The following is a 14,583-nucleotide window of genomic DNA, read 5'->3' on the forward strand; positions in this document are numbered from 1 at the left end:
GAGCTGGAATGCTGACCTTCACACCCTCAATGTCTTTTGATCAAAATCTATTTGGTTAATTGGATCAGGGAGCAGTTCCATTGTCTTCTCCAGGCAACTGTCTCTTAGAATGCAAATGTTTCCAGTCACTGTCCTTTTAGAATGCAGGTGCAGCCATGTTTTTAGTCCAGTAAGAGTTTTACATTTATGTTCCATATGATTAAATTAATATGCCTCATTCTTGGCAGGTGGGGTTTCCATCACACCTCCACACCCAGCAGAGTGAAATGAGATTTTTAAAGGATCATTTCATTAAAAAAAAGACGAGACAGAAGAGTAAGTACAGGAAAACACATATGCGTCTCTCTCATTCATTCTCATTCATCCAGAAATCCTAAAAACTTGTTACCGCCTGTCTTTTCTATGTAGCAGTGCAGCTTTAAACTGCCCTTTTTGGTATCCCAATAAACATGTGATTTTTGGGGAAGTTCTTCAGTTTGCACATTTCCATTATTGCCTAGGGTGTCTTTATTTCCTGTTGAGGTCTGCAGGGCGAGGGTTAGATTTAATTAGCCCTAGGTTGGAGTTCTGCTCAGGAGAGTTAGTAGTAGTGGGTGGATCCATTTTGAACTCTCTTTCAATGCTTTCATGAGTCATGCCAGGGCTTGTCACCTTAGGAGATGGTTGGTTCCCTTTTCTCCTGACTGTGGGGGTGGATTCTTTGCTAATCTTCTCTTTGTCCTCTGGGACACTCCTGCTTGCAGGTATTTGTCCAGATTTTACTGCACTCCCCTGCAGCACTTGGACTAGGTGAGGCATCACCCTCACGGCTTCTCTGTCCTCCTAAGGACTTTCTTTGTCTCTGCAGGTTTTTGTAAATGCTGTTAGCAACTCTGGCGGGGTGTTTCTAGTGTCTGCATTTACATAGGAGGATGTGGGGTCTAATTTTTCAAACATTTCGGGGTTGGCTGACCAAACAGTAGGGGCTTCCATTTGGGATTCCTCTTGGATCTCCTTTAATCTGTCCTCTTTGTCCCTTTTTCCCTTTTCCTCTCTAACCAGGGGAGGACCAGGGGACTGCTGGGTAAGGGAAAACTATTTATTTGGGCAGTGGCAGTACCCGAGACACAACACGTGTAGTGTCTCCCACCCACCCTCCTCCTCTAACCAAAAAAAAAAGGACTCTGGTGTGTTGATAAGGTAAGCTTTTTATTTAAAAAGTTCAGTCCGTCGGATTGCTAAGCGAACAAGTTTTGACTTTTTTTTTTTTCGTTTGGTTTTTCAGTAGATTTGTTGGGAATCTAGAATAGTGGGAATGGAGGTAAAGGCAGTTGTATGTTCCTCCTGCAGAATGTGGGAGGTAGGGGTCGCCAAGAGTGTCCCTGCTGACTGCATCTGCGGGAAGTGCACCCAACTCCAGCTCCTCGCAGACCGCGTTAGGGAACTGGAGCTGGAGCTGGATGAACTTCGGATCATTCGGGAGGCAGAGGGGATTATTGACAGGAGTTATAGGGAGGCAGTCACATCTCAGGTAAAGGAAGTAGGTAGATGGGTTACCGTCAGGGGAAGGCAAGGGAACCAGCAGGCAGTGCAGGGATCCCCTGTGGCCGTTTCCCTCAACAACAGGTATACCGTTTTGGATACTGTTGAGGGGGACGACTTACCAGGGGTAAGCAATGGGGTGCAGGTCTCTGGCACAGAGTCTGTCCCTGTTGCTCAGAAGGGAAAGGGGAAGAGGAGCAGAGCATTAGTCATTGGGGACTCCATAGTTAGGGGAACAGATAGGAGGTTCTGTGGGAACGAGAGAGACTCATGGTTGGTGTGTTGCCTCCCAGGTGCCAGGGTACGTGATGTCTCTGATCGTGTTTTTGGGATCCTTAAGGGGGAGGGGGAGCACCCCCAAGTCGTGGTCCACATAGGCACCAACGACATAGGTAGGAAGAGAGATGGGGATTTAAGGCAGAAATTCAGGGAGCTAGGGTGGAAGCTTAGAGCGAGAACAACCAGAGTTGTTATCTCTGGGTTGTTGCCCGTGCCACGTGCTAGCGAAGAGAGGAATAGGGAGAGAGAGGAGTTGAACACGTGGCTGCAGGGATGGTGTAGGAGGGAGGGTTTTGGTTTCCTGGATAATTGGGGCTCTTTCTGGGGTAGGTGGGACCTCTACAAACAGGATGGTCTTCACCTGAACCAGAGGGGTACCGATATCCTGGGGGGGAGATTTGTTAGTGCTCTTCGGGGGGGTTTAAACTAAATCAGCAGGGGAATGGGAACCTAAATTGTAGTTCCAGTGTACAGGCTGTTGAGAGTAGTGAGGTACTCTCAAGGTTACAGGGACGCAAGAGGGCACTGGCAAGCAAGAACTTGGTTTAAAGTGTGTCTACTTCAACGCCAGGAGCATCCGGAATAAGGTGGGTGAGCTTGCAGCATGGGTTGGTACCTGGGATCCTGATGTTGTGGCCATTTCAGAGACATGGGTAGAGCAGGGGCAGGAATGGATGTTGCAGGTTCCGGGATTTAGATGTTTCAGTAAGAACAGAGAAGATGGTAAAAGAGGGGGGGGTGTGGCATTGTTAATCAAGGAAAGTATTACAGCGACAGAAAGGACGTTTGAGGACTCGTCTACTGAGGTAGTATGGGCCGAGGTTAGAAACAGGAGAGGAGAGGTCATCCTGTTGGGAGTTTTCTATATACCTCCGAATAGTTCCAGAGATGTAGAGGAAAGGATAGCGAAGATGATTCTCGACAGGAGCGAGAGTAACAGGGTAGTGGTTATGGGGGACTTTAACTTTCCAAATATTGACTGGAAATACTATAGTTCGAGTACTTTAGATGGGTCTGTTTTTGTCCAGTGTGTGCAGGAGGGTTTTCTGACACAGTATGTGGACAGGCCAACCAGGGGCGATGCCACATTGGATTTGGTACTGGGTAATGAACCCGGCCAGGTGTTCGATTTAGATGTAGGTGAGCACTTTGGCGATAGTGATCACAATTCAGTTAGGTTTACCTTAGTGATGGGCAGGGACAGGTATATACCGCAGGGCAAGAATTATAGCTGGAGGAAAGGAAATTATGACGCGATTAGGCAAGATTTAGGATGTGTAGGATGGGGAAGGAAACTGCAGGGGATGGGCACAATTGAAATGTGGAGCTTATTCAAGGAGCAGTTAATGCTTGTCCTTGATAAGTATGTACCTGTCAGGCAGGGAGGAAGTTGTCGAGCGAGGGAGCCGTGGTTTACTCAAGAAGTTGAAGCGCTTGTCAAGAGGAAGAGGGCGGCTTATGTTAGGATGAGACGTGAAGGCTCAGTTAGGGCGCTTGAGAGTTACAAGCTAGCCAGGAAGGATCTAAAGGGAGGGCTAAGAAGAGCAAGGAGAGGACACGAGAAGTCATTGGTGGATAGGATCAAAGAAAACCCTAAGGCTTTCTATAGGTATATCAGGAATAAAAGAATGATAAGAGTTAGAACAGGGCCAATCAAGGATAGTAGTGGGAAGTTGTGTGCGGAATCAGAGGAGATAGGGGAAGCGTTAAATGAATATTTTTCGTCAATATTTACAGTAGAGAAAGAAAATGTTGTCGAGGAGATTACTGAGATACAGCCTACTAGGCTAGATGGGATTGAGATTCACAAGGAGGAGGTGTTAGCAATTTTGGAAAGAGTGAAAATAGATAAGTCCCCTGGGCCAGATGGGATTTATCCTAAGATTCTCTGGGAAGCCAGGGAGGAGATTGCAGAGCCGTTGTTGTTGATCTTTATGTCGTCATTGTCGACAGGAGTAGTGCCGGAAGACTGGAGGATAGCAAATGTTGTCCCCTTGTTCAAGAAGGGGAGTAGAGACAGCCCTGGTAATTATAGACCTGTGAGCCTTACTTCGGTTGTGGGTAAAATGTTGGAAAAGGTTATAAGAGATAGGATTTATAATCATCTTGAAAAGAATAAGTTCATTTGCGATAGTCAGCACGGTTTTGTGAAAGGTAGGTCGTGCCTCACAAACCTTATTGAGTTTTTCGAGAAGGTGACCAAACAGGTGGATGAGGGTAAAGCCGTGGATGTGGTGTATATGGATTTCAGTAAGGCGTTTGATAAGGTTCCCCACGGTAGGCTATTGCAGAAAATACGGAAGTATGGGGTTGAAAGTGATTTAGAGCTTTGGATCAGAAATTGGCTAGCTGAAAGAAGACAGAGGGTGGTAGTTGATGGCAAATGTTCATCCTGGAGTTTAGTTACTAGTGGTTCTGTTTTGGGGCCACTGCTGTTTGTCATTTTTATAAATGACCTGGATGAGGGTGTAGAAGGGTGGGTTAGTAAATTTGAGGATGACACGAAGGTCGGTGGAGTTGTGGATAGTGTCGAAGGGTGTTGTAGGGTACAGAGGGACATAGATAGGCTGCAGAGCTGGGCTGAGAGATGGCAAATGGAGTTTAATGCAGAGAAGTGTGAGATGATTCACTTTGGAAGGAGTAACAGCAATGCAGAGTACTGGGCTAATGGGAAGATTCTTGGTAGTGTAGATGAGCAGAGAGATCTTGGTGTCCAGGTACATAAATCCCTGAAAGTTGCTACCCAGGTTAATAGGGCTGTTAAGAAGGCATATGGTGTGTTAGCTTTTATTAGTAGGGGGATCGAGTTTCGGAGCCACGAGGTCATGATGCAGCTGTACAAAACTCTGGTGAGGCCGCACCTTGAGTATTGCGTGCAGTTCTGGTCACCGCATTATAGGAAGGATGTGGAAGCTTTGGAAAGGGTGCAGAGGAGATTTACTAGGATGTTGCCTGGTATGGAGGGAAGGTCTTACGAGGAAAGGCTGAGGGACTTGGGGTTGTTTTCGTTAGAGAGAAGGAGGAGGAGACTTAATAGAGACATACAAGATAATCAGAGGGTTAGATAGGGTGGATACTGAGAGTCTTTTTCCTCGGATGATGATGGCAAACACGAGGGGACATAGCTTTAAGTTGAGGGGTGAAAGATATAGGACAGATGTCAGAGGTAGTTTCTTTACGCAGAGAGTAGTAGGGGCGTGGAACGCCCTGCCTACAACAGTAGTAGACTCGCCAACTTTAAGGGCATTTAAGTGGTCATTGGATAGACATATGGATGAAAATGGAATAGTGTAGGTCAGATGGTCGGCGCAACATCGAGGGCCGAAGGGCCTGTACTGCGCTGTAATGTTCTAATGTTCTAAAAAACCTTTTGCCAGCCTTGTGCCTGCCTGTCCCCTTTTGTTCTCGGCAGGGGTCCTTTACAGCTCACCAGTGCTCTGCTGGTGGGTTTCCCGAAAGCTGATACAAGGCTTAGGGGTGCAGATTTCACTGTAGGTTGGGGTTTCCCCTCAAACTGGTACATGTGGCAATGCCTACAGTATTCCACCACATCTTTGTGGAGTTTTGACCAGTCAAACCATAGTCTTATGCAGGCTTTGGTTTTTCGTATACTGACATGTACAGCCATTGTCATATCATGGGCCATTCCTAATATTTTTCTCCGGTACCTCTGCGGCACCACTAACTGAACTACTGTCCACTCCTTGCTCTCAGGTTTGTGAGGAGAACTCCACTTCCTCATCAGTACCTCATTCTTTAAATAGTAGCAATCAGGGACTCCCTCTGCTTCACTTTCAGACTGGGCAGCCTGTGCTAACTGTCTCAGTACTGGGTTGACTCGCTGAGCCTCAACTAGGGAAGATTCATTTAATTCATTCCCTGGGTCTTCTAACTTTCCAAAGAAAGTTTCAGACAGACAGACCTAATGGTCATCTGCCTGCAATGCCAATTTAGTCTCCTCTGGGGAGCTGGTTTGATCATGGCCCCATTCACTACACATGTAGTGGAACTGCAGGGGACCGTCTCCTGCTACTGCCCTGTCTCTCTGACCTCCTACGGTCTTTCTTTCACTACTGGGGGCAGCTACCACCTTCACCCCCGCCAGCTCATTACCTAGGAGCAGGCAAACTAGGGACAATCCCTACGGTGACAAGTCCCGAAACTAGATTGCACTCCAAGTGCACCCTACATAAAGGTACAGGCGTACACCATCCTCCAATACCATTTACCACCATTCTGGTATTTACTGCACTCTGTGAGGGAAAGGTCAAGCTTTTTTCCAGTAAAAGGGATCTAGTGGCCCCTGTGTCCCTGAGGATTACTGTGGGCTTGCTTGCCCCACTCGAGGGGCATGGGGTTACTTTCCCTTCAGTCACAAAATCCTGATAACCTTCAGGAATCCCATTAAATTTTCCTGTACCTACAGCAGTATGCTTCCCTGGGTCTTACTATTGCTGCAGTTAAAGCCACAGCTCGTTCAGATGAGCTTTCCATCATGGTCCATTCACCTTCACTGAGCAGGTGTGCCATGATTAACCCTACAGGCTTTCCCCATAGTTTCCAGCAGTCAGCTCTTAGATGCCCTGCTTTATTGCAATGGAAGCACACAGGTCTCCGGGTCTCACTCACATACAGCACTATTATTTTTGGCTGAAGGAGGGCCCCCTATGTCTCCTGCTTTGCTTTCTCTCCCAGGACTGCTTGGGCTTCTATCATCTTCCCACCCTTTGTCCTTTTCGGATTTGTGGGGGTGACTACGGAAGGTTCTCCGCTGGGGAACCGACTTATAAATGAGAGCAAACTCATTAGCCAGAACTGCGGCTTGCCTGGCTCTATGAACATTTTCTTCCTCTACATGTGTCTTTATGGAGAGTGGCAGAGAGTTTTTAAATACCTCAAGCAAAGTTAGCTCTCTGAGATTTTCATAGCTGAACTGCACTTTAAGAGCCCTCAACCACTGGTCAAAAGTCAACTGTTTATTTCTCTCAAACCCCAGGTAAGTTTGATCAGCTTGCTTCTTGAGGGTTCGAAATTTCTGGCGATAGGCTTCCGGTACTAACTCATATGCCCCAAGGATAGTATTTTTAGTCAATTCATAATTGGATGAACTGTCATCTGGCATCAGGAAATAAACCTCATGGGCTTTTCTTGTTAACTTGCTTTGTAACAGGAGAGTCCAAGCCTCAGCTGGCCACTTTAACTGCCTTGCAAGTTTTTCAAAAGATACATAAAATGCTTCCACATCTTCCTCATTGAATTTTGGAATCAATTGAGAAAATGTTAACAATTCTGTACCCAGCCCTGAATCACAATCCTCCGTATTGGCCATGCTTTCACAGGGGTTACTCTGTCACCTCCTAGATAAATCAAGCCACCTCAGCTCTCTCTCCTCGCATTCCTTCTGGAAGGTTCTTTCTGTTTCTCTCTTTTTCTTTTTCCTGTCTCTTTCTTTCTCTTTCCTCATGTTCCTTCTGGAAGGTTCTTGTTCTTTCCTCACGTTCCTTCTGAAGGTTCTTTCTTTTTCTCTCTCCTCTCTTTCTTTCTCTCTCTCTCCTGTCTTGCTTTCTCTCTTCTCTCTTTCTCTTTCCCTGTCTTCTAATTCAAGTTTCCTCTGTTCCAATTGTATCTTTTCTAGTAATACTCCGTCGGAGTCTATTTCTAACCCTGTTTGATTGGGATCAATTTGACTTCCCACTTCCAATTTCTCGTTTGTCTGTAGGTCAAATCCCGGACGCGAGCCCCCAAATTTCTGTTACGACCAGATGAGAAAGGGGCCGAGGGGTTCCCTCCCAGCTTTTTCCTGGTTTGACCGTAACAGGGCTTAATTTTTAAAAACACCATGTTTTTAGCTTCCCCTCAGTGAATCCTTGTTCACTGCTCTCCAATTGTAATGGCAAAGAAATCAACCAGACAGGTTTTCTTAGATTTAAACAAGAAAGGTGGAAGTTGATTAACCTTAAAACTCTAATTCGGTTAAAACGACTAAAAATACATGACGCAATCATGCTAGCATGCATACGTGATAAACATACATGCAGGTAGAGACAGAAAAGACAAAAGAATAAAGGGGAAAGGTTTGAAGCAATAGTTGGAGTTCATTTACTGTCTTCTGAGTTTGATGTAAAGTCTTTGATTGTAGTTCAATCTTGCCGTCTCGATGAGGCCCAGTGTACGCTTTCAAACTTGTTTCAAACTTGCTTCAATGCTTTCTGTCTTCTTGAAATCCAGTTGCAGTCTCTGCTTTTTGTGTGTGAAAGTGAGAGAGAGAGAGGGAGATGCTCTGTTTCCAACAGTCTGACTTCAAACTGTTCTGTGAACACAATTCAAACCAAACCTGGGCCAGCAGGCCAGTCATGTGACTAGCTCTTTTTTTCAGGACAGCCTGCCTGGCTAGTTTTGTGGATTCTCTCGTAGGGGGGCTGGAATGCTGACCTTCACACCTTCAATGTCTTTTGATCAAAATCCATTTGGTTAATTGAATTAGGGAGCAGTTCCATTGTCTTCTCCTGGCAACTGTCTCTTAGAATGCAAATGTTTCCAGCCATTGTCCTTTTAGAATGCAGGTGCAGTCATGTTTTTAGTCCAGTAAGAGTTTAAAATTTATGTTCCATATGACAAAATTAATATGCCTCATTCTTGGCAGGTGGGCTTTCCATCACACAAGCCAGTGAATTTCCTGGGACCTGTTCCCAATCCGTCTCTGTAACCTTTTCGGAAACCTTGGAAAATTTATGGCAGTGGTGTATGATAAGCTACAAGGAAATTCCCCAGCCATACCTTTAAGTATGGTATTGGGGTAGGGGCCTGTTCGGGTATGGTCGGTAGTTTAGTCATTATGTTACTGGACAAGTTATGCAGATTACGTGACTTTCAATCTCACCGTGGCACTTTGAGAATAAATGCCAGTCTTGACAGTGATGCCAGATCCTGAGAATAAATTTTAGAATGGAGAATTGGAACCCCCTTTTAATGAACTTTTCTGAGATCAAAAATGTACTTGATTTCAGAATTGTGGACATGGATTTTCGACTCTATTTAACATATAGCATCAATACTTCAGCCCAGCAATAAAACCACAGGCCCCTTTATAGAGTCTAAAGAAAACTTTGTGCTAGCTATCAACATTCTCCAAATTCATTAAGTGCTACCTACTCAGCACTTGAAAATCAAATTGTGGTCCATTTGCTCCTTCTAATATAACAGAGTAATTTTGTAAGTTGGATGATGCAATTAATGGAAGAGAAAAGATAAAGAAAGCACTGAGCAAAAATCAACAACAAATTGAGAATTAGACGTGTACATCCTTTGAATTTAATAATAGAATGGGGTGGTGGGTGGGAAGCAAAACACTTACTTTAATATTTTGCTTTGCTTTTAACTCAATTATTTCAATATAGAGGCGACTCAATGAGATTGTGGGAAAGGTTTATCATAACATAAATGGAAAATGCAATCATTCCAGAAAAGAGCTTTAAACAGTTGCATTCTGAGTGTATGCTGTGTGTAGTTTTATCCTGCAGTAGGATGACATTCTTGTGTAATTTGATGAAGAGCTCACTGTACTAGAAATTGATAGACACTAAGCCAGTATCAAGGAGGGGTTATGAGATCAGAATTAACATTGTTGGTTATAGATCACAGAAATGTATTTGCTTTTATACTGAGATATAACCACAAAACCTTCAATTTTTTTAGTTCTGAGTAAAAGTAATGAATGTAGTTTGAAGGGTTTTACTTCTGCAGGTATATTAATGAGAATGGATATTTTCCATAAAGAGCTAGGATGCAATTCCTTCCAAAGGTTCAGACAATGTCATAAAGCTTGGGAGCAAAGCTGCAGCTGCATTAAATTAGTGCCTCTAATCCACTTTAAGGTTTCTCATATCATTTACAGATATAGAAGAGTGCATTCTCATCCATGAATTGGTTTTCTGACCATTTATTGTAATGTCGTAATCTATTTTATTGGTGGAAGGGCTTTCCACACTATCCATAAAGACAGTGGATATTGGGGATCAATGATGTGTTTTGTATCCCTTAGTGCTATCTCAGGACCAAACTTCCTATTATGCTCCCCTCGCCCTGAATTTGCATCTTTCTCCAGTTTCTCTCCAATTTCCACTCATGCTGTCTCCGAGTGCATCTTGTCCATAGACCCACCTCCTGCTCCCTTGACCCTATTCCTACTAAACCACTGACCATTTCCCTTCCTGGCTCCCATGTTAGCTGATTTTTAAAAATTAATTTCATGGGATGTGGGTGTCGCTGGCAAGGCCAGCATTTGTTGTCCATCCCTAATTGCACTTGAGAAGGTGGTGGTGAGCTGCCTTCTTGAACTGCTGCAGTCCATCTGGTGTAGGTACACCCACAGTGCTGTTAGGAAGGGAGTTCCTGGATTTTAACCCAGCAACAGTGAAGGAACGGTGATATAGTTCCAAGTCAGGATGCTGTGTTCCTTGGAGGGGAACTTGCAGGTGGTGGTGTTCCCATGCATTGGCTGCCCTTGTCCTTATAGGTGGTAGCGGTCATGGGTTTGGAAGGTGCTGTCTAAGGAGCCGTGGTGCACTGCTGCAGTGTATCTTATAGATGGTACACACTGCTGCCACTGTGCGCGGTGGTGGAGGGAGTGAATGTTTGTGAATGGGGTGCCAATCATGTGGGCTGCTTTGTCCTGGATGGTGTCAAGCTTCTTGAGTGTTGTTGGAGCTACACCCATCCAAGCAAGTGGAGAGTATTCCATCACACTCCTGACTTGTGCCTTGTAGATGGTGGACAGGCTTTGGGGAGTCAGGAGGTGAGTTACTCACCTCAGGATTCCTAGCCTCTGATCTGCTCTTGTAGCCACAGTATGTATGTGGCTGCTCCAGTTCAGTTTCTGGACAATGGTAACCCCCAGGATGTTGATAGTGGGGGATTTAGCAATTGTAATGCCATTGAATGTCAAGGGGAGATGGTTAGATTCTCTCTTGTTGGAGATGGTCATTGCCTAGCACTTGTGTGGTGTGAATGTTACTTGTGTCATGAAAACCACACCTGCCAAAATGAGACCTGTTGGTTTTGTCATATGGAACATTAATTTTGAACTATTGCTGGACTGAAAATAAATGGCTTGGTTTAAAAGTTCACTAAAACATGGCTGCACATTTTGCATTCCAAAAGACAGTTGAAAAAATGAGACAATGGGAACTGCTCACTGATTCAATTAACAAAGATTGGTCTGGGCAACACTGATCTGCATTTTGTCTGTGTAAGAGACAGCACTACACCCCCAACCAAGAGCTTTGAAATCCACAAACCGCAGGAGAAGTTGTCTGAAATAAGGGGTTCATCATATGACTAACCTGCGGCCAACTTCGAGTTTTGAATTGTGCTCACAGAACAGTTGGAAAAGAGACTGCAATTTGAAGACAACAGAGAAGGAAGGTCGCTCCCTCTCTCTCACGAAGTTCCAGGGGATCCACTGAAGCCACGCAAACCTCAAGACAGAAGACTCCTGCAGCTAAACAAGTTTGAAAGTGTGCACTGGGCCCCAATGAGAACTGCAAGACAACTGCAATCAAAGACTACATCAAACCCAAAAGCCAGTAACTTTAACTCCAGCTGGTAGTTTGAATCTTTCCCCTACTTTCTCCTCCTCGGTCTTTGTTTGCATGTGTGTTTATCACGTATGCATGCTAGTGTGGTTGCGTCGCGTATTTCTAGTAGTTTTAACCAAATTAGAGTTTTAAGGTTAATAAACTTACACCTTTTTTGCTCAAATCTAAGAAAACCAGTTTGGTTGATTTGTTTGCCGTTGCAATTAGAGAGCAGTGAACAAGGATTCACTGAGGGGAAGCTTAAAACAATGTTTTAAAAATTAAACCCTGTTAAGGCCAAACAGGTCAAAGGCTGAGAGGGGAGCCCTAGACCCCTGCCTCACCTGGTCGTAACACTTGCCACTTATCAGCCCAAGCCTGGATATTGTCCGATCTTGCTGCCTTTCTACACGGACTGCTTCAGTATCTGAGGAGTCGCAAATGGTGCTGAACATTGTGCAATCATCAGTGAACATCCCCACTTCTGACCTTATGATTGACGGAAGGTCATTGATGAAGCAGCTGAAGATGGTTGGGCCAAGGACACTACCCTGGGGAACTCCTGCAGTGATGTCCTGGAGCTGAGATGATTGACCTCCAACAACCACAACCATCTTCTTTTGCGCTAGGTATGAGAGTTTTCCTCCTGATTCCCATTGACTCCAGTTTTGTTCAGGCTCCTTGATACTACACTCTGTCAAATGCTGCCTTGATGTCAAGGGAAACCACTCTCACCCCACCTCTTGAGTTCAGCTCTTTTGTCCATGTTTGAACTAAGGCTTTAATGATATCAGGAGCTGAGTGACCCTGGAGGAATCGCTTCTAAAAATTACTGTTCGTGGGAGTGGGTCACAAATGTAACAGTTTGGTATGTTTCAAAATAGCATTATGTAACAAATTCCCGATTTATTGATTGAATTCAAATTTCACCATCTGCTGTGGTGGGATTTGAACCCACGTCCCCAGAGAAATACCCTGGGTCATTGATCCAGTAACAATACCATTACACCTCCACCTCCCCTACCCTTCAAAGTTGTCCAGGTCTTGCTGCATATGGACATGGACTGCTTCAGTATCTGAAGAGTTGCGAATGGTACTGAACATTGTACAATCATCAGTGAACATCCCCACTTCTGACCTTATGATGGAGGGAAGGTCATTGATGAAGCAACTGAAGATGGTTGGGCCTAGGACACTACCCTGAGGAACCTCTGCAGCAATGTCCTGGAGCTGAGATGATTGGCCTCCAATAGTCACAACCATCTTCTTTGTGCTAGGTATGACTCCAACCAGTGGAGAGTTTTCCCCATGATTCCCATTGACTTCAATTTGCTAGGGCTCTTTGATGCTACACTAGGTCAAATGCTGCCTTGATGTCAAGGGCAGTCACTCTCAACTCACCTCTGGAATTCAGTTCTCTTGTTCATGTTTGGGCCAAGGCTGTAATGAGATCAGGGGCCAAGTGGCCCTGGCAGAACCCAAACTGAGCATCGATGAGCAGGTTATTGCTGTTTAAGTAGCGCTTGATAGCAATGTCGATGACACCTTCCATCACTTTGCTGATGATCGAGAGTTGACTGATGGAGCGATAATTGGCCAGATTGAATTTGTCTTGCTTTTTGTGGACGTGACCTACCTGGGCAATTTTCCACATTGTCGGGTAGATACCAGTGATGTAGCTGTTATGGAACAGCTTGGAACAGCTAGTTCTGCAGCACAAGCCTTCAGTACTACAGCTGGGATATTGTCATGTCCCATAGCCATTGCAGTATGCAGTACCTTCAATTCTTTCTCCTCAGGTACTCCCCTTCAAATCTGCTGTTATCAACCATCTCCTCAAAAACCTTTGACTACTGTGTCATTGCAATCTACCATCACAATCTCCAATCTTCCTTTCCTCACCAAAGTCCTTCAACGGGGCGGCACAGTGGTGCAGTGGTTAGCACCGCAGCCTCACAGCTCCAGCGACCCGGGTTCAATTCTGGGTACTGCCTGTGTGGAGTTTGCAAGTTCTCCCTGTGTCTGCGTGGGTTTCCTCCGGGTGCTCCGCTTTCCTCCCACATGCCAAAGACTTGCTGGTTGATAGGTTAATTGGCCATTATAAATTGCCCCTAGTATAGGTAGGTGGTAGGAAAATATAGGGACAGGTGGGGAGGTGGTAGGAATATGGAATTAGTGTAGGATTAGTATAAATGGATGGTTGATGGTCGGCACAGACTCGGTGGGCCGAAGGGCCTGTTTCAGTGCTGTATCTCTAAACTAAACGTGTTGTTGCTTCAGAAATCTGTCCCCAATTTTCCCGGAGCTCCATCTTTGAATCCCTCCAATCAGATTTCTACTCCTGCTACAGTACTGAAAAGACTCTTATCGAAGTCACAAATGATATCCTATGTGACTGTGACAAAGGTAAACTTACCCTCCTCGCCCTTCTCGACCTGTCTGTAACCTTTGACCACACCATCCTCCACCAATGTCTCTCTACTGTGGTCCAGCTGGGTGGGACTAGACTTGTCTGATTCCATTCCTATCTATCTAATCATAGCCAGAAAATCACATGCAATAGTTTCTCTTCCTGTTCCTACACCATTCCCTCTGGTGTCTTCCAAGGATCTATCTTTGGCCCTCTCCTGTTTCTCATTTACATGCTGCCCCTCGGCGACATCATCCGAAAACATATCAGTTTCCACATGTAGGCTGACAACACACAGTTCACCTCACCACCACCTCTCGCAACTCCTCCACTGTTTCTAAACTGTCAGACTGCTTGTTCAACATCCAATGCTGGATTAGCAGACATTTCCTCCAACTAGATATCAGTAAGAGCAAAGCCATTATCTCTGGTAACCACCATAAACTCTGTTCGCTAGCCACTGACTCCATCCATCTCCCAGGCAGCTGTCTGAGGCTATATCAGATTGTTCACAACCTTAGTGTCATATTTGACCCCGAGATGAGCTTCCGATCACAAATCGGCGCAATCACTAAGACCGCCTATTTCACCCTCCATAGCATTGCCCGACTCTGGCCCACCTCAGCTCATCTGCTGCTGAAACCATGAGCCATGCCGTTGTTACCTCTAGAACTGACTATTCTAATGCATTCTTGGCTGACTTCCCACGTATTACCCTCCATAAACTTGATGTCATCGAAAACTCTGCTGTCCATGTCCTAACTCTCATCATGTTCTGTTCACCCATCACCCCTGACC

The sequence above is a fragment of the Heterodontus francisci genome, chromosome 10, assembly GCF_036365525.1.
Source record: "Heterodontus francisci isolate sHetFra1 chromosome 10, sHetFra1.hap1, whole genome shotgun sequence".
Lineage (NCBI taxonomy): Eukaryota > Metazoa > Chordata > Chondrichthyes > Heterodontiformes > Heterodontidae > Heterodontus > Heterodontus francisci.